This window comes from Dasypus novemcinctus, chromosome 21 (assembly GCF_030445035.2).
Source record: "Dasypus novemcinctus isolate mDasNov1 chromosome 21, mDasNov1.1.hap2, whole genome shotgun sequence".
NCBI lineage: Eukaryota > Metazoa > Chordata > Mammalia > Cingulata > Dasypodidae > Dasypus > Dasypus novemcinctus.
The window spans coordinates 78,623,501-78,642,439 of NC_080693.1; positions in this window are offsets into that span (position 1 = coordinate 78,623,501).

Below are 18,939 nucleotides of genomic sequence, written 5' to 3' on the forward strand. Positions count from 1 at the left end.
AAAAAAGCGGACAAAGAAGACGCAACAGATGGACACAGAACAGACAACGGGGCAGGGGGGCGGGAGATAAATAAATAAATAAATAAATCTTTTTTTTAAAAAAAGATTTATTTATTTATTTAATTCCCCCCCCTCCCCTGGTTGTCTGTTCTCTGTGTCTATTTGCTGCGTTTTGTTTCTTTGTCCACTTCTGTTGTTTCTTTGTCCGCTTCTGTTGTCGTCAGCGGCACGGGAAGTGTGGACGGCGCCATTCCTGGGCAGGCTGTACTTTCACGCTGGGCGGCTTTCCTCACGGGCGCACTCCTTGCGCGTGGGACTGCCCCACGCGGGGGACACCCTTGCGTGGCAGGGCACTCCTTGCGCGCATCAGCACTGCTCATGGGCCAGCTCCACACGGGTCAAGGAGGCCCGGGATATGAACCGCGGACCTCCCATATGGTAGACGGACGCCCTAACCACTGGGCCAAAGTCCGTTTCCCAATAAATAAATCTTAAAAAAAAAAAAAGGGCTGCTCTTGCCGTCCTTGTAATTGACGTTCCCATGCTGGTCTCTCTCCTAGCACCCAGCTCTGCCCCACACTTCTTTCACCTCCTGGAATCTGTGATCTCTGTTTCCCCAAGTTTCTGGCAAATCCGCCGAATCCATCTCCCCAAGTCACGTCAGCTCACACCCCTGGAGGAAGCGCCCTCCTCTCACTGTCCCTATGAATTCTGCGGCCACTTCCCTGTGTCTGTCGCGTTTGTGCGCACGTGTGAGCCTTCCTGGGAGGCTGGGGAGGACTCGCTTGCTGGGGACAGCCTTTGTCACCCGGGAGCACAGGTTGATCTCAGAGTGGGACGTGGGGTGGGGGACAGCCTGGGCTGGGGGCATCTTGCTGTCGGTCGTGACCAGCAAGGTCAAGAACGGAGGTTCTGAATCCCGGGAAGGTGCCTCCTTCTTGGGGACCCGAGCCAGGAGCCCAGGCACAGAGACTCGGACCCTTGGAGGTTGCAGGGGAGCAGGCCTCCTGGGTGACGGCCACCCATCCCCGAGCCGGCTGGAGGCAGGGGCAGGGCCTAGGAAGTGGCAGCCGTGATGTCCCATCTACCCCTGTGCTTTCTCCTTGTGGGTCTCTCCAGGAGGGGAGTGTCCTTTTACAGAGGCCGAGGCTCCCTGGCATCTCCGTGTTGAGATTTTTCCTTGCCCAGGGAAGCAGATGGGATTAATAAATGGAGACATTTATCTATTGTCCGTAAGCCAGGGACACTGAGATCCGCAGACCCCTTCCCAGATATGGGCTGCGGATCCGAGTCGAGGGGGGGCGTGGCACATGAGCAAACAGGCAGTGCCAAGTCCCTCTGAGTCGAAACCTCCTTCCTTATCTTTTACGTTTCAATGAAAGAATAGGGAAGACACTCTCCCCTCCGCATCCTGACGGAGGGAACAGAGCCGCCACCGGACGTCACAGCGGGCCCGCGATGACCACCTAGAGAAGCTATAAAAGCCACGGGGCATCTCCCACATTGGGCTGCAGAGGCTTCTCCCTCAGTGCCAGAAGCCCCGAGGGTGAGCAGCGCTGGCTCTGAGTCGGAGACCACTGGAGCGCGTGAAATCCTGTCTTTGACCAGGGCCAGGAGCCGGCAGGTAACATCTACCTGCAGTTCTGCATTCCAGCTGGGGGCGGAAGGGAGAGGGAGTCCCCTTCGACCAGATGGAAACTAAAAGAAGTTCGGTCTCTCTGGGGCAGGAGAGAGTCACCCGGCTCAGACCTCCTAACGATGGACCAGGTTTTCTGGGCACCCTGGGACCTGAGCGTTGAAGGGGGAGCAAGCCCCGGGGGCCAGCAGGAGAGAGGGTGCTGCGGAGCCAGGCTCGGGCCTGCTTGCAGAGCTACCCTTCCCGTCCGAGGAATCGTGTTTAAGTTTGATACTAACCCTTGGAAGTTCTGGGTTTTATCTTCAGAAGGGTCATGAGTTTAGAGCAACGTCTTCCAAAGTTCCAGCCTGAAATCCTTTGCTCTGGACATCGTCTCTCTCTCGCTGGCCTTACCTCCCCCCTCGCTGGGAACTCCGATCTCCCAGCCCGCGGATCTTCCTGTCCTCCCAGTTCACATCCCGCCAGGACACAGGGCCTGGCGCCAATGCCCTGGGCGAGCCAGATTCCGGGGCAGTGCTGCTGTGAACGGGGGATGTGCTGGCCCCAGCATCACCAGTGCCCCACAGGTGGGCCGAGCCCCTCCCCCCCATCCCTGCCTGTGTGATTGCAGCAGCCCCCCTGCTGCCTTAGCCTCCCACTTTAGCCTGTTCCTAAGGAAGCTTTGGAAGAATCTAGATCGCCACAACCATTAGTTATCGTCCCTTTGTGCAGACAACGCTTTAACAAATATTTCCGATCCTTGCAGATCCAGGGGTCTGGCAAGCACAGCATTTAAAGTCTCAGCTCAGTCTCCAAGGCCCTGCTCTTCTAGGTAGGACCCTCACCTGATGCCCCGGATCTCCAGGAACCAGAGTGGAATTGAGACCATCAGGGAAGTGGCAGAGCTGTGGTCTCTGCTCCCCTGCAAGCCATCCAAACCCCTCCCACCAATTCATTTGATTCAACAAATATCCCCTGAGTTCCTACCATGTGCTAAACAACTGTATTCTCTGTTCTGTTCTGTCTTATCCTTCTGCCACCACTGAGCACCTGGAAAGTGCCAGGCATTCCCAGAAATCCTCTAAGGTGGGATTTCCCCAACTCATTTGATTGTAGGAATCATCGGATGGGGGAGCTTATTATACTTACATCCCCCAGGTCCAGAGAATCCTGCTTCAGTAGGCCTGAGGTGCCCTGGAATTTGTATTCGAGCAGTACCTTGGGCCTTGGTTACAAAGGAGCAAGCGTAGAACACGCTGCTATAGGCCAGCCCTGGTCATATGTGGTCCCTCCACCCCTGACCTCACAGACCTCTAAGGGTGCTCTAGAGGAACCTGCAGAAGGAGCTGGGCTCTTGGCTGATGGGGGAGATGTCAAAGTGGGGGAGTAGAAGAGGGAAGAGTCAAAATATCGAAGGCTCAATCCCCATGAGTGGCGACCCATTTGGGGAGAAGCCAGATGCCTTCTGGAATTTTTAAGGGTTCTGTTCACCCTTCTTCCAAAATTCTTCAGAGGACGGACATCAAATGGGTCTGAGAGGAGAGCACAGGGCTGGACTCCAGGACCCTCTGGGCTGCTCATCTGTGCCATATTCCTCTGTCTTCTAGAAGGGAGGTACCCTGTCCCATCCTCATCCAGGCCACTAGGTTTCTTGGCCTTGACTTTAGTAGCAGTTCTTACATTTTAAGCAGTTCTTTTTTTTTTTTAAGATTTATTTTATTTATTTCTCCCCTCCCATCCCCTCCCCCCCCACCCCGTTCCTCCTGTTCCCCCCGTTGTCTGCTCTCTGTGTCCATTCGCTGTGTGTTCTTCCGTGTCTGTTGTATTCTCATTAGGCAGCTCCAGGAACCGATCCTGGGACCTTCCGGAGTGGGAGAGAGGCGACTACTCTCTTGCGCCGCCTCAACCACCTGTTCCGCTACATCTTCTTATTTTCTCTCCTGTGTCTTTTGTTGCGTCATCTTGTTGTGCCAGCTCTCAGTTAGCCAGCACTCCTGTGCAGGGTGGCTTTCCCACACCGGGTGGCTTCCTATGTGGGGGGGGCACTCCTGCATGGGGCAGCATTCCAGCGTGGGCCTGCACTCTGCAGGGGCCAGCTCATCACGTGGGCCAGCTTGCCCTCACCAGGAGGCCCTGGGCATCAAACCCTGGACCTCCTAGATGGTAGATGGGAGCCCAATTGGTTGAGCCACATCTGTTTCCCTTAATCAGTTCTTATATGTTTACCTGTTTCCCACAAAGCTGTGAGCTCCTGGAAAAAGGAGGTCTATTTGTTGTGTGCTTGTTTTATTGTGATAACGTATATACAACATAACATGTCCCATTTTAACCACTTTCACATATAAAATTGGTGGTATTAATTATATTCACATGTTGTGGTACCATCACCACTGTCCATGACCAAAACTTCCATCATCCCAAACAGAAACCCTATACCCGGATGCATCGAACATTGACTCTCCGTTCCTCTTCTTCCACTGTCCCTGATAATCTGTAATCTACTTCCTGTCTCTGAATTTGCATATTCTAGCTATTTCGTGGAAGTGAAGTCGTGTGGTATCTGTCTTTCTGTGTTGCACTTTTTCGTTCAATGTGAAGTCCTCAAGGTTCATGCATGTTGTAACATGTATAAGAAAGTCATTCCTTTTTGTGGCTGAATGTCATTCCCTTCTACATATATGCCACACTTAGTTTATGCATTCATCAGTTGATGGACATTTGGGTTGCAGAAAGCACCTTTTGGCTATTGTGAATAATGCGGCTATGGATATTGGTGTACAAATATGTTTTAGTCTTTGCTTTCAATTTTTTTGCCTATATACCTAGAAGTGGGATTGCCAGGTCATATGGTGATTCTATGTTTAACTTTCTGAGGAACTGCCAGAGAAGTCGTATTTTTATCTTCATGTCCACATTTCTGGGTCCAATGGCCGGCACCCAGGGGACAGCCATGAAATGTTGGTGCCTGGGCCGAGACTGCCCCCTGGCGGAGCCGGAGAGCGTGACGCTGTTTTGGATCTTGCGGGAGGAGTGAGCCTGGAGTCCAGCTCCTGGTGCGCGGGTTCCGGGCAGCGTGTCCAAGTGTATGGGCGGTGGGGCAGAGGTCTGGTGGGGAGGGGAGTCCCGGCCCTTCAAAGGATGTGAAAGAAGGACAATGCAGGGCGGGTGGAAAAGTGAGCCGGGAGGGCTCGGACAGAGAAGAGGAGGCTGAGCTGACAGCCAGCACCAAGAGGGCTGCTCTGTGTGGCCTTGGGTAAGACGAGGCCCAAGCCGAGGCCCACTGGGCTTCGCCCGTGAAGACGGCAGGATGGTGGAGATGTAACAAAGACAATGGAGATAAAACCCCACACCTCGATGGAGAGCGTGCTGCGTCCCAAACCCAGTGCTTACACTCACACTTTGTGTGGGTCCTCTCATTCAGTTCGCACCCCAGCGTTGTCTAGTAGTGCTGGTATTAGCCCCATTTACAGGTGGAGAAGCTGAGGCTCAGAGAGGTTAATAACCTAGTCAAGGTCACACAGCACTTCAGCGGCAGGACTGAGCAATTCAAAGCCAAGCAGTGGGACCCAGAGTCCATGCTCTTGGTCACTGCCAGCATTGGTTCACTCATTCATTCATTTCAGAGCGAGCTTCACGGGCCTGGACCCCTAGAAGGGACACCTGGTCCCCCAGTGGCAGGCTTTGTTGTCATCCATGCCTATTCCTCCTCGTAGGAACCCCTTCCTTCTCTGAGGAGAGTTTTGGCGATCCGGGGGTTAGAGAGCGACTCCTGAAGCAGAAGCCCCCGCTGATGTCTGTGTTTCCTCTTCGCTGGAAGCTCTTTTCGCCCCCGCAGCATCCTTCCCCCCTCCCTGTCCCTGCTCCCGCTTCGCCCCGCAGCGCCCTTCGAGCTGGGCTGCATCTGCGCGCTCTGACCCCGACCCTGCCCACGTAGACACTGAGCCTCCCAGGCGCTGAGAGCGGGACCCGAGCACTGTTCAACGTCACATCCTCGGGTCCCTTCCCTGCGGCCCAACGCCTGTTGGAAGGCTTCCTGCCGGCTGCGAGCTCTGGGGGCCCGTCTGAGGGCGGGGCACCGTCGATCCCGCCTCGGTCACCTCTGCCGGGTCTCCGTCCGCCCGCCCCTCCTCTGCAGCGACGGCCGGCCCCGAACCCCAGCCCCGCGCTCAACCTGCCCCCGCCCGCGGAGCCGGCAGTTCTGCCCGCCACCCACAGAGGGCGCTGCTGCCGCCTGGGCCGACTCCCGCCGCGTTTGTTTCCGTGGGTCGCTGGAGAGCTGGGGGCTGTGGGTTGCTCCGCCAGCAGCTCCTGCTGCCACAGCTTCCCCTCCCGGGTGTGCAGACCCCTGACTTCTCTTGAGTCTCTTTTTTGTTGAGGCAAAACTTAGTTGAAGTGCACAAGGCCCAAGGGCGCAGCTTCATGGATTTTTGCAAGCCTGCATCTCTTAAAGACGTTCTCCCTGCCTGCTCACTGGGAGGTGGAACTTGGTAAGAGGCCAAGGGAGGCCCCGATGCCTGCCCCTTCTCTGTATTTGTCCCCAGTTCTGGTTTCCCCTGCCCTGGGAAGTGTGATAGGGTTGGGAGCAGAAGCAGGACACAGGAGACCTGCAGGGTGGTGGGTGGCCTGGGGTGGGGGCATGGTGGTGAGAGCCCCAAGCTTCCTCTCGCTTTTTATTTTTTGATTTGACTTTTTAAAAAATTGTCTTAAAAAAAAAAAGATCGCACAAATGTTACATTAAAAAACATAAAAGTTTCCCATATTCCCCAACCCCTCCCCGCCCAGCCCACTCCTCCCATATCAACAACCTCTTTCATCAGTGAGGCACATTCATTGCATTTGGTGAATACACACTGGAGCACTGCCACACCGCATGGACCATGCTTTACATTGTAGTTCACACTCTTCCCCCCATTTCTCCAGTGGGCTATGGCAGGATAACAATGCCCTGCATCTGTCCCTGCAATATCACTCAGGACAACTCCAAGTCCCGCAAATGCCCCATGTCACACCTCTTCCTCCCTCTCCCTGTCCTCAGCTACTCCTGTGGCCACCGTCTCTACATCAATGATACAATTACTTCCATTGTTAGAGTCACAACAGTTGTATAGTAGAATACCAGCAAGTCCACTCCAATCCACATTCTATTCCTCCATCCTGTGGACCCTGGGATGGTGATGTCCACTCCACCTCTAAATCGAGAGGGGGCTTAGATCCCACATGGCTGATGGGGGCGATTCTCCTGCTTGCAGTTGTAGACTCTCTCGGTTCCCTGGTGTGGTGTTGACCATCCTCACCTCCCGGTCAGCCTACCTGGGAGCCTTTCTGAACAGGTGCCCTGGACCAAGGCTGGGATGCGCTGTCCCTGGGATGGTGGGACACACCAGAGCCCAGGCCGCTGGAGCCAGCTGGGCTGGGGTGGCCTCCCCAGGACGGGTGGGCATGGGCACTCTCCAGGAGTCCAGCAGAGCCGCTGGCCTCCGCTCCCCGTCCTTCCGCCGCCTCTCCCCTGACGGCGTCTCCTTCAGGTCAGGGCTGTTTGCTTCCTGGGGCTCGCAGTTATCCGACTCTGAGTGTGTGGCGTCAACCACAGCAAAAGCACCCGTGGGCGCTCAGGGGCTGTGGTTACCCCCCTCCCCTTCATCACATGGTCACCCACTGCCCAGACCTCCTTGCTATGGTGCAGCCACAACCAGGCAGACCTGCTTCCTGTTTCTCAGCCCTCGGGCCTCCTGGCCACACTTGAGCAGCACCCATGGGTGGTGAGGCACCCCTTGTGTCCCCCTCAGGCTGTAAGCTCAGAGGGAGGAAGAGAAGAGCAGCTGGGGAGCCACGGGACCGCCCTGGGGGAAAGAGACGTGTCGGAAATGGAAGTTCTGCTGAGCGGCCCCGTCGCCCCACCCTCCCCAAATCTTTTCTGGGGACCTTGTGGTTTGCAAGACTCAAGGATGCTGCCGTCCATTGGCCCGCCACCACCACCCTTCCCCACCGGCCTCCCAGCACCTGCATCCGCCCTGGGAGGAGGCTCCAAACCAGGTCGGAGGTTTTGCGGCTGCAGGATGGGTGGGTCCCCCCACTCTGCCTGAGAAACAGGGTTCAGCCCTGGGGCACTGGGGTTCACCCTTCCCCAGCTTCACTCTAGTGATGGGAACCGGGAGGGAGTGGGAAAAGTGCCACTTCCTTAATTTTCTGAGGTCATGTGTCATTTTGTATCATGTAGCTCCTTCCTGAGAGTTTGTGAACAACTTGGGGTGAGCAGGACGGATGTGCCTGGGAGCGATTCCCTAGACCTTCCCTCTTCGCAGGCGCGTCTCTATCTCCCAAGGAGAACGTCATCCCCTAGATTATTTGTAAGGCATCTTTCTCTTATTGAATCCTATTTTCTGACTATCTTTCATTAAAAAGTAGAGAAGTATCCTTTTGGAAAAAGGCTAGTGTAAAGACATTAAGTAATGCCTCACGTTTGAGTATTTTTCTATTCACTCTACTGCTTATTCCCACAGATGAGCTGTTATTGTGCACATTTTCCAGAAAGGAGGGCACAGGCCTTGCTCAGTCACGCAGGTGGTGATGGATGATGAACCACCTTGGTGCCTGACCTGCTTCCCAGTCTCAGCCTTGACGTTCAAGATGGTAGCAACATTTGGGGATCATGGTTGAATTAAAAGAAAGACATTTCTGGGAAAACATTATGATTATCAGACCAAGGAAACCACCGAATGTGCCTCCTCTCCTATAGCTTTATGCTCAGCTCAAAAGGTCAAGATCCACAGGAAAGACATGCTAGCACTACATAATTGAGCCCATCATCATAGCAATCCCCCCAGTGCCTCCCAAACCCTGAGAATCTTCCAGCAGGAGAAGCAGCAAATCTCTTTAGTTTCCTAGCACTCTCCCGAGGAAGGTGTTGACGTGGCTATAAGGAAGGAAAACTGAAAATTCCAAGTGGAGCAGCAATGAGCAGAAGGGAAGGGCAGCTAGAGCAGGCTCCCTGTGGACGATGCTTGGGGTTTCCCAACGCGAGCTCTCGGGCGATGCCTGGCACACTCCGACTTGAGGTTCGTGTCCACGTGTGGCCGTTCTGTGCAAGCCGGGGGCACGTATCATGGAATACATGCCTGTGTGTGCATGTGTGTGTATTTAGAGGTGAAACTCCATGTAGATGTGGGGGGACAGCGGGTCCCTGCAGGTTTGCTGTTTCCCTGCTCTGTCCCAGTCTTGAACTGGGTCCAGTGGTGCCTACACAGGAAGGAAGACCTGAGGACCTTCTATTCAAGTTGGGGACACATGTCCAGGACTGGGGACCGTTCTGGGACTCTGGAGTTGTTGTAGAAGTTGAGAGGTTCAATTATTTGCGTATAGTAAGGTCAGGACTCAGGAATAATTTTTGGGAAGGAAAAATAATTTATTTATGACCGGCCAGGCTTGGATCTTCTCGCTCCAAAATCAGAGCCTGGAACAAGCTTTTTGAGTTCCTTCTATACAGAGGAAGGGCCAAATGGTTCTTTATTTCAGTGCTCAATAGGCTTGAATTAGCATATATCTTCCACATCCTAGGTAAGTTTTTAGCATGGACTTCCTACATTCTAGGTAAATTTTTAGCACATTTGGTTTGCGTTTTCCCTGAATATTTAAAGTTTATAGAGTTTGCATTGCTGAACTGTTTCCTGGGACCGGACTCATCGCCATGGTCCCCAAGGGCAGGACGGCAGCCTCTCCCTGTCCCACACCCACGAGTCAGGACACAGAGAGCTTAGGTTATCTACGAAGAGAGGAACAGCTCCCACCCTTAGCCCACATCATTTCTCCCCCTTATGCCGAAGCTTAACTTGCTAAGCCTTGGCATATTATTGTTGGAGTTATGAGGTGGGTGTCTGTTTGTTGTTTTGATTGATTACTTCACTTATCAATTTTCAGTGAGGACCTAAAGAAAAAGTTCCTGGGTAGCATCCAGGATCCTGTTTTTAGAAGTTTTCATTCAGGACAGTAGAATCCTGGGGCAGAGCCCCCTGCAGTCATCTTGGGGCCACCGGTGTTCACGTGGATTTTCAGTCAGGCTCCAGATCCGTCTATTAATTTTATTTTACCCTTAAAGAGTTTACACCTTTAATCTTAAAGGAGTGCTGAAGGGAGATGATCTCTTTTCTGTAACTGCTTCCTGCTGGCCATGGGCTGTAGTCATTGCCCAACAAGGTATAAAACTTATTATATTTTAACTGGAGGACGATGGCTCTGGCATTCTGTATGAAGCTGGATGAAGTTTTCGTATGATTAATAAGATGTTCATTCTGAAAGAAACAAACTTAATTAAAATTTTGGAATACCCGTTTTTAAAAGAGGACATTGGATTACAGAGGTAGACAAGGTTAGGTGCCTATAAAGATGTCACCATTTTTAAAAGCTGGTGGGAACAGTATATATGTATATGTATATATATATATATATTTTTAAAGTTATTTATTTTCAGAGAGAAATTGCAACAGATACTTAGCTTTGTTTTGAAGATGCATTTTAGGCTGTTTAATGACTGGCATCCATGTGCTCTGTCAGGTGCTCCTGGTGAACTGGCGCCTCTTGGGCAGTTGGTTTCATTTAGGATTAGTGCACCAAGTTGGACATTTTCTTAGTTTTTAGTTGTGGGAGTGATCAGAACTACAGAATAAAGTTTTCTACATTTTGGTTTTAATTGTACAATTTCTGGTAATTTTGACTATTCAATAGGTGACCCATTATTAGCAAGTAAGCCTCATTTTTGCTACACAGCAGAGTACAGTAGAATAGGAGGTTAGCCGAGGCTGGCACCAATTAACCGGCTCTCTGCAAGCCACTCGCGGCCCCATTGTTTTTCAGCCAAGACCGTCACCTTATTTTATAGACATGTTTATTAACTATTTAGAAAATGAAGTTACCAGGAATTTAACATGTCTATAATATACTTTTGTACCTGATCCAGAATAGAAAAGATAACGTTACATTATTAAGCATATATTTAGTACAGGATAAAAGTACAGCACTTAATATTAATTAATGCATTACTTAATACATAAGGATTCAGAGTTGCAATTAATAGTGTTAAGTTTCAGGTTCGTAATACTTTGCATGCTATCTCTCCATGGGAGCAGGCCATAATGCCAATAGTGTTTAAGTTTTAATTACAGTGTCCTGGTAATCATGGCTCCACTTAGCATATTTTTCACACAGTGAGCAAGTTGCAGCATCGTCGATCCTAGGGAGAGTTTCCAGTATCTACCAGCATGATGTACAGTGCTATCTGGTTCTATGGAACAGTGCCAGTCTGGAGATGATGTCCATTGTACGCTTGGCTGTACCGAGTCATCATTGGCTGCTGCAGGAGCTTGAAGCTGCAACGTAGTTTCCCTCGACTTCAGGAACATAACCAAAGGCTGATATAGTGAATATTTCTATTTGAGGGTCAGTGACAGCTGTGAGAAATGAAGATTAGTTTGGTTCTCACGTAAAGGAAGAAAATATTGATTAATGTAACCTGGCAGCCTACTGCCTCAGTCTCCCAGTTCCGGGTTAAACAGCAACAAAGGGAACCAGCTTAAGCTAGTCCTATAGGCAGTAAAAAAGATGCCCAAGAAAGAGCTAAATCAATACCAATTCAGCACTAAATTCCATTTCTTATTTGACAAAGAGGAGCAGATAAAAACTAAAATGGTTGGAATGTGATGAGGGAAGCAGTTAATTACAAATTTTTGTGCGGGGAAAGTTAGATCTTCTAGGATAAGCTGTAACTTCTGAAATATCCAATCTATGAAGAAACAGAAGAAAGGCTTGCGTATAAATTGCATATAAAGAAAGGCTTAGGGGTATAAATTGTGTCATTTTCCTTTGTTTGGGGCACCAGCCACGTTTTCTGGTTGTGCGCCCCTTCTTGCAAGATTGAGAATAAATTCTTTTCTTCTCCACAATCAGGTGAGCCTTATTTTCTTCCAGAAGAAGATTTCTTTCTAACAGCTTTGGGGGCTCGTCCGGAATTCTGAGGCTTCAGAGAGCGGACCCCTGGGGTGGACGACAGGGAGACGCGCCCGCTGTTTAAGCAGTCTTGGACTCCTCCGGTGAGGGCCTCGCCTCTGGCAGCCAGGAGGCAGGCCCGAGAACAAACACTTAGATCTGCTGATTGTGAATGAGAAAAAGGGAAGGGAAAATCTGCCTCTTGTTGACCAGGTGACTCCATGCATGGACCAAGGTAAGAACAAAGGCTATTAAGTATTACCTCGGTGGTCGGGAATTCTGATGAGTCTGAGGTTCACTGTGTGTGCATGGGATGCGTGACACACCGTGTGGAGTGAGTGCGGAGTCCCAATTCGCATTTCCCTTCTCCCATGAGTGAAAGGGCCAGAGATAGACAAAGCAAAAGATTCAAAAGAAAGAGACCCAGACAAGATTCAGAATGGGAAATAGAGGCAGTCAGTCGACTGGGAAAAAGGGGAAGGGGGTATCTGTAGGATCCCCTGGAGACATTCCTCCAGATAGCCCACTAGGGAGGATGTTAAGGCATTGGACCGATAGTGATCGAACCAAGGGAAAAGACAAGCAGAAAATGATTAAATACTGCTGTTGTATCTGGACCAAGGAAAGTATTTTACTGCCTGACGTATTCTGGCCACAATACGGGGCAGATGAGGATATGGTAATGGAAAAACACCCTTCTCCAAAGAAGAGTCTGACTATGCCATGTGCTGGCTAAAGGGAAAGGGGGCCACTTTCTACCCTGTGAAAGCTGAAAATCCAGGCCCCAAGACTAAGCTTGCAGAAACTAAGGCTGCAGAAACAAAAGCTGTAGAAACTAAACCCTGGGACCCCCTGTCTAATCTCCCTCCTCCTTATGTTCCCCCTCCCCTCCCAGGAGAAGGGCCATCAGACTTGGAGGGCCGGAGAGAACCCATTGTAAGCCCTGGGGAACCAGAGAATCAAGCGGGGCCAACAGCCCCACCGGTTATAACCCACCAACAGCTGAGGAAAGAATTAGAACAGTGTAAGAAAGATATACAAAATTTTCCATTCCCCAGAGCATCTGAGGAAAAGAGAGCCAAAGAACTAAGTACCAATGGGGCCAGGGGAGATTGGTTATGTAAATGCCCCACTGACAAGTACTGAAATAAGGAACTTCAAAGAGGAGATGAAATCTCTAATGGAAGATCCAGTGGGCCTGGCTGAACAAGTAGATCAATTCCTAGGTCCTAGTTGATACACCTGGCCTGAACTTATGTCCATACTGAATATCCTCTTCACGGGAGAAGAAAGAGGAACGGTGTGGAGGGCAGCTATGAAGGAGTGGGAAAGGCAGCATCCACCTGCACAGGGGTAATGGCAGCAGAACAGAAGTTCCCAAACACAGACCCTAATTGGGATAATAATGACCTGGGGGACAGAGCACAAATGAAAGATCTTAGAGACCTCATTATACAGGGGATCAAATTGGCTATACCCAAATCTCAAAACTTGAATAAGGCCTTTGAAGTAGCTCAGGAGAAGGATGAAACTCCCTCTGCTTACCTGCAACGATTGAGAGACCAAGTGAGGAAATATTCAGGGATGGACCCTGATGATCCTGTGGTTCAGGGAATGTTAAAAGTCAGCTATGTGAAGGGGTCTTGGCCTGACATTCAGAAGAAGATTCAGAAAATAGAAGGATGGATGGATAAACCATTGGAAGAGTTGTTGAGAGAGTCTCAGAAAGTATTTGTAAGGAGAGAGGAGGAAAAGCAGAAACAGAAAGTAAAGGTTATGATTAGCACAGTCGATCTCGAATGGTTAGGAAAAGACTGGAGAGGAGTCAGGGAGGGAACCCGCAGAGGTGAGATAAAGATGCAAAACAGGCTTATTTAGATAAGGGGACAAAGAGAATGCAAGGCTCTGCAGGGTGCTATCACTGTGGGAGGCTTTGTCATTTCAAAAGGGAATGCCCGAGTTTAAAGAAAGAGAGTCAAGTAATTCCGCTCAGGAATTTTGAGGATTAGGCGGGTCTGAGGCTCCTCACTTCTAAAGCCCACTGGGAGCCTTTAGTAAATCTAAGGGTGGGCCCATATCAGGAAGAAATTACATTTCTAGTGGACACTGGCACAGCCCTATCCTCTGTGACTCTTCTCCCCAGAGGAACCAAATTCTCTGGAAGTTCCCTTACAGTCTCAGGGGTAAAAGGAGAAGGATTTGAGGTCCCCATTCTTTCTCCCACTAATATTTGTTGGGCAGACAATCGAATTGTAAACTCTTTGTTGTTCATCCCAGAAGCTGGGAGTAATTTGTTGGGAAAGGGCTTAATAGTCTTCATGGGTTTGGATTTGGAAGTAAGGGATGGGCAATAGAAGTAGTCTTAGCCAGGCTCACTGAAGAAGATGAAAAAGGTATCAGAGAGGAAGTGTGGGTAAGAGAAGGGAATAGAGGGGGTTTGGAAGTACCCCCTATTAAAATCAAATTGAAAAAGGAAGGGGAAATTATTTGTCAAAGACAATATCCCATTCCCCTTAAGGGGAGGGAGGGACTTCAACCCATCATCGAAGGCCTCCTTGGGGATGGACTCCTGGAGCCCTGCATGTCCCCCTTCAATTCTCCTATCTTGCCCATTCAGAAATTAGACAGTAGTTGGAGGTTGGTACAGGATCTAAGGGCCTTTAATAAAATCATTCAGGTTCAACACTCAGTAGTTCCAAGTCCATACACTCTCCTTAGTAATATCCCCTGCCATCATAAATGATTTAGAGTAACAGATCTAAAGGACGCCTTTTAGGCCTGTCCCCTTGATCCAGAGTAGAGACTTGTTTGCCTTTGAGTGGGAGGATCCCTCTACAGGAAGAAAACAGCAGTATATAGGTGGACAGTTTTACCCCAAGGCTTCACAGAATCCCCCAACCTCTTTGGGCAGGAACTGGAAAAAGTATTGGAGGAATTTGCAGTCCCACCTGAAATTTCCCTTTTACAATATGTAGATGATATGCTATTATCAGGTGAAGAAAGGCAGATAGTGGTCCGAACTACAAAGAGCTTATTGAATTTCCTAGGGGCTCAAGGGCTAAGAGTGTCACAAAGTTAGCTACAATTTGTAGAAAAGGAAGTCACATACCTGGGTCATCTCATTAGTGAGGGAAGGAGGAAGATAAATCCAGAAAGAATTCAGGCCATTACTGAATTACCTCTTCCCCGGACAAAAAGAGAACTAAGAAGATTTTTGGCATTGGTGGGATATTGTAGATTATGGATAGATTCTTATGCATCCCAAACCAAAGGGTTATACCAAAAACTGTTGGAGGAGGAGCCTTACAAGGAGGAGGAAGTAAAGGCCTTGGAGGGGCTCAAGCAGGCATTGGTGCAAGCCCCCGTTCTAGCCCTCCCCTCCCTCGAGAAACCTTTCCACCTGTTTGTGACAGTACATAAGGGGACAGCCTTGGGAGTCCTAACCCAGATCTGGGGAGGCCAAAGGAAGCCCGTGGCCTTCCTTTCCAGAATCCTGGACCCTGTCTCCAGGGGAGGGCCAGGGTGTGTTCAGGCCGTGGCAGCAAGTGCTCTCTTAGTAGAAGAAAGCAGGAAACTGAGCTTTGGAGGGGTCTTAATTATTAGCACCCCTCATCGGGTCAAGACTATTTTGTCTCAAAAAGCAGGAAGATGGTTAACAGATTCCCAAATTCTGAAATATGAGGCAATTCTAATGGAAAAAGACGATTTGATACTGACAATTGATCATAGTCTAAATCCAGCTTCTTTCCTTTGGAAAGGTCTCAACCAAGTAGAAACTCCTGAACATGATTGTCTAGACTTAATTGAACACCAAACCCGAGTCCGGCCTGACCTAGGGGATCTTCCCTTACATTCGGGGGAAAAATTGCTTATAGATGGGTCTTCTAGGGTCCTGGAAGGAAAAAGGCACAATGGCTATGCTGTTGTTGATGGACTAACTTGTGAGGTGAAAGAAGCTGGCCCACTGCCCAATGATTGGTCAGCTCAAACTTGTGAGCTGTATGCGTTAAATCAAGCCCTTAAATTGTTACAGGAAAAAGATGGTACAGTGCACACAGATTCTAAATATGCCTTTGGCGAGGTCCACATCTTTGGAAAAATTTGGGAAGAAAGGGGATTGACCAATAGTAGAAGGAAGGAATTAGTCCATGTGGAGCTTATAAAACAAGTGTTAGCCAGTCTGCTCTTACCAAGGGAAATATCTGTGGTACATGTAAATGGGCATCAGAAGTGTCACACTTTTGAAGCAAAAGGCAACAGATTGGCAGATGAAAAGGCCAAAGAGGCTTCCCTCTGTTCCCCTCTGGAACTAATGGTCCTGATACCCTCCATCCCCAAAGAAATTGGAATCCCTGTATTCTCTGAAAAGGAAGTAAAAGAACTAGAACAACTGGGGGCAACCTTAGATAGCCAAAGGAAGTGGCTCCTCCCAGACAGCCAGCAGATGTTGAATAAGCAAATAATGAAGGAAGTACTAGCGGTTTTGCACCAAGGGAGTCACTGGGGAATACAGGTCATGTGTGACCTAGTCCTCAAGCATTTTGGGTGTATGGGCTTTATGCTATAGCCAAACAAATAAATGAACGGTGCATAATCTGTCAGAAAGTTAATAAGAAAGTTTTAAGAAAGCAAGTGCCAGGGGGGAGGGAGCCTGGCCTCAGACCATTCCAGAGCATTCAGGTTGATTATACTGAAATGTCCGCTGTAGGTCGATTAAAGTATGTTCTGGTTATTGTGGATCACCTGACAGGGTGAGTAAAAGCATACTCTCTTGCTTCAGCTACAGCATCAGGGACTTCAAAAATTATCCTTGAACAAATCATTCCCCAGTACCGGTTAGTAGAAAACATAGATTCAGACAATGGTAGTCACTTTACATCCAGAGTGTTGCAAAATACTAGGCAGGGTCCAGGTATCACATGGAACTTCCATACACCCTGGCACCCACCATGCTCAGGGAAAGTGGAAAGAATGAACCAAACCTTAACAAAACATCTCTCGAAGTTGGTCTTAGAAACCAAATTACCATGGGTTAAATGTTTACCTATAGCTCTGTTAAGAATCAGAACTGCCCCTAGGAGGGAACTGGGAATTCTCCTTATGAAATGCTTTTTGGTCTGCCCTTACCTGGGAAGTCAGGAGAACTCCCCTCCTTTGAGTCGAAGGATCTCTTTCTTCAAAATTATATACTGGCCCTGTCTTCTACTTTGTCATCCCTCAGACTTCGGGGTTTGCTGCTCAGACTCCGCCTCTTGAGTCTGCAGTCCACCAATACCATCCTGGCAGCTGGGTCCTAATCAAGTCGTGGAAAGAGTCCAAACCCCAACCGACCTGGGAAGGACCTTATCAAGTCTTGCTGACAACTGAAACAGCAGTCTGAGCGGCAGAAAAAAGCTGGACTCATTACACTCGAGTAAAAGGACCAGTACCTGAACTGGACGATAAGTACCCAACAACTTCATCTGAGTCTTGGAAAATAATTTCAGCCCCAGCTCCCTTAAAGATTACACTGAAAAAAACAATAACTGGGGGTGGGGCGGTGGGGAGGGGGGTGAGCTGTGTATTGTCCTAATTAACAATGGCCCTAGTCCTATCAGAATACCAAAGAAGAAATTCAGATCTTAAGTTACAGGTGAAAATAATCTTACTAGCCATGATGTTTCAAACCCGAGAAGCAACTAGCCCCATCAAATTAGTTATAAATGTGACTGAAGGCCTGGAGTCCCAGACGGTGCAGTTTGATGCCTGCCAAGTAATAGACTGTGGGAATTTAGAGCACCAGCGATGGCTGAGTGGGGAAAACAAATACCTATGCCCAGAGCCAGTGGGGAATGGTTACAGTCGAGCCCCCCCTTGCCCCTCCTGGGATGATGTATGTTGGACTACCCAATATAAGGGATGGACCGTGAATATGGGATGGGTCTCACCAAGTTCAAGGCCATTAAAGGGTAAGATAACCTTTTAAAAAGGTAATACCCCACCAGACTGCAAAAGTCTGCAGTGCAATCCAGTAGTAATAACTATTAAGAAAGCAGACAAATTAGAAACTAGGAGCAGTGGCAGGGACCAAGTGGTCGATAGAGTATATGGAATGTGAGCAGATGTTACAGGTAAAGCTCCTCTGGGGAGGCTCCGTATCCAAATCCTTCCTCCCCCTGTAGATATGACATCGACAATGCCCTCTCCAGCCAACCCTTCAGAAATACCACAGGAAAACCCACCAAAGGCCAGTTCCCCAATTCAAAATGATCCCAAAGCAGTCAGGATAATTAAGGCAGAAGATTTAAAGCAAACCATAGAAATAGAGACAGGATATGGGGACACAAATGCCTGGGTAGAATGGATCAAATACACAGTCCAGAGTCTAAACGAAAGCAACTGTTACACTTGTGCAACAGGCTGACACACTGCTCATATTGTACCCTTTCTGCTCGGTATGGAAAAGCATGAAAAGGAGTTTAAGTGCATGATACTCCTCTTTCAAAATGCTGCTCCTGGTGAAAATTGTAGTACGTTGTCCTCTCTCTTCCCACCAGTCAAAAACGGAAACATCAAGGCCGTACCTGCCTCCCGTCTGGGCCCAGGGAATCACTCTGCTTGTCTCTCTAGACAGGAGAAAGGATTCCAGGACCTTGGAACTATGGCCTCGTGTACACAAGTGTGGAATGTAAGCAGTGATCGTACTGACAATTTCTCCAGTTGGTCAGACCTCGAGCAGACCTGTGGTGGTACTGTGGAAAGGGTGTTCTCCGACCAATACTGCCTGAGAGGTGGGGCAGAACCTGTGCTCTGGTCCAACTGGCTATCCCATTCACCCTGGCATTTGAAAAAGAAGCGAGAATATCATCCCAGGGAGGGAGAGAGAAAAGAAGTTTACTTGGTCCTTTTGATGAGTGGATCTATTTAGACAATATAAGAATTCCCCAAGGAGTCCCAGATGAGTTTAAGGCTAGAAATCAGGTAGTAGCTGGGTTTGAGTCATTCTGGTGGGTCACCATTAATAAAAATGTAGACTGGATTAATTATATCTATTATAACCAACAGAGATTTATTAATTACACCAGGAATGCAGTTAAGGGAACTGCAGAACAATTAGATGCTACTAGCAGAATGGCATGGGAAAATAGAATGGCCTTAGATATGAGGCTCGATGAAAAAGGGGGAGTCTGTGTTATGACTGGAGGTAGTTGTTGTACATCATCCCCAATAACACTGCCCCTGACGGAACTGTCACTAAAGCTTTACAAGGCCTAACAGCCCTATCTGAGGAATTAGCAGAGAATTCTGGCATTAGCAATTCACTCACAGGATGGCTTGCAAATTGGTTTGGAAAATGGAAAGGGGTTGCC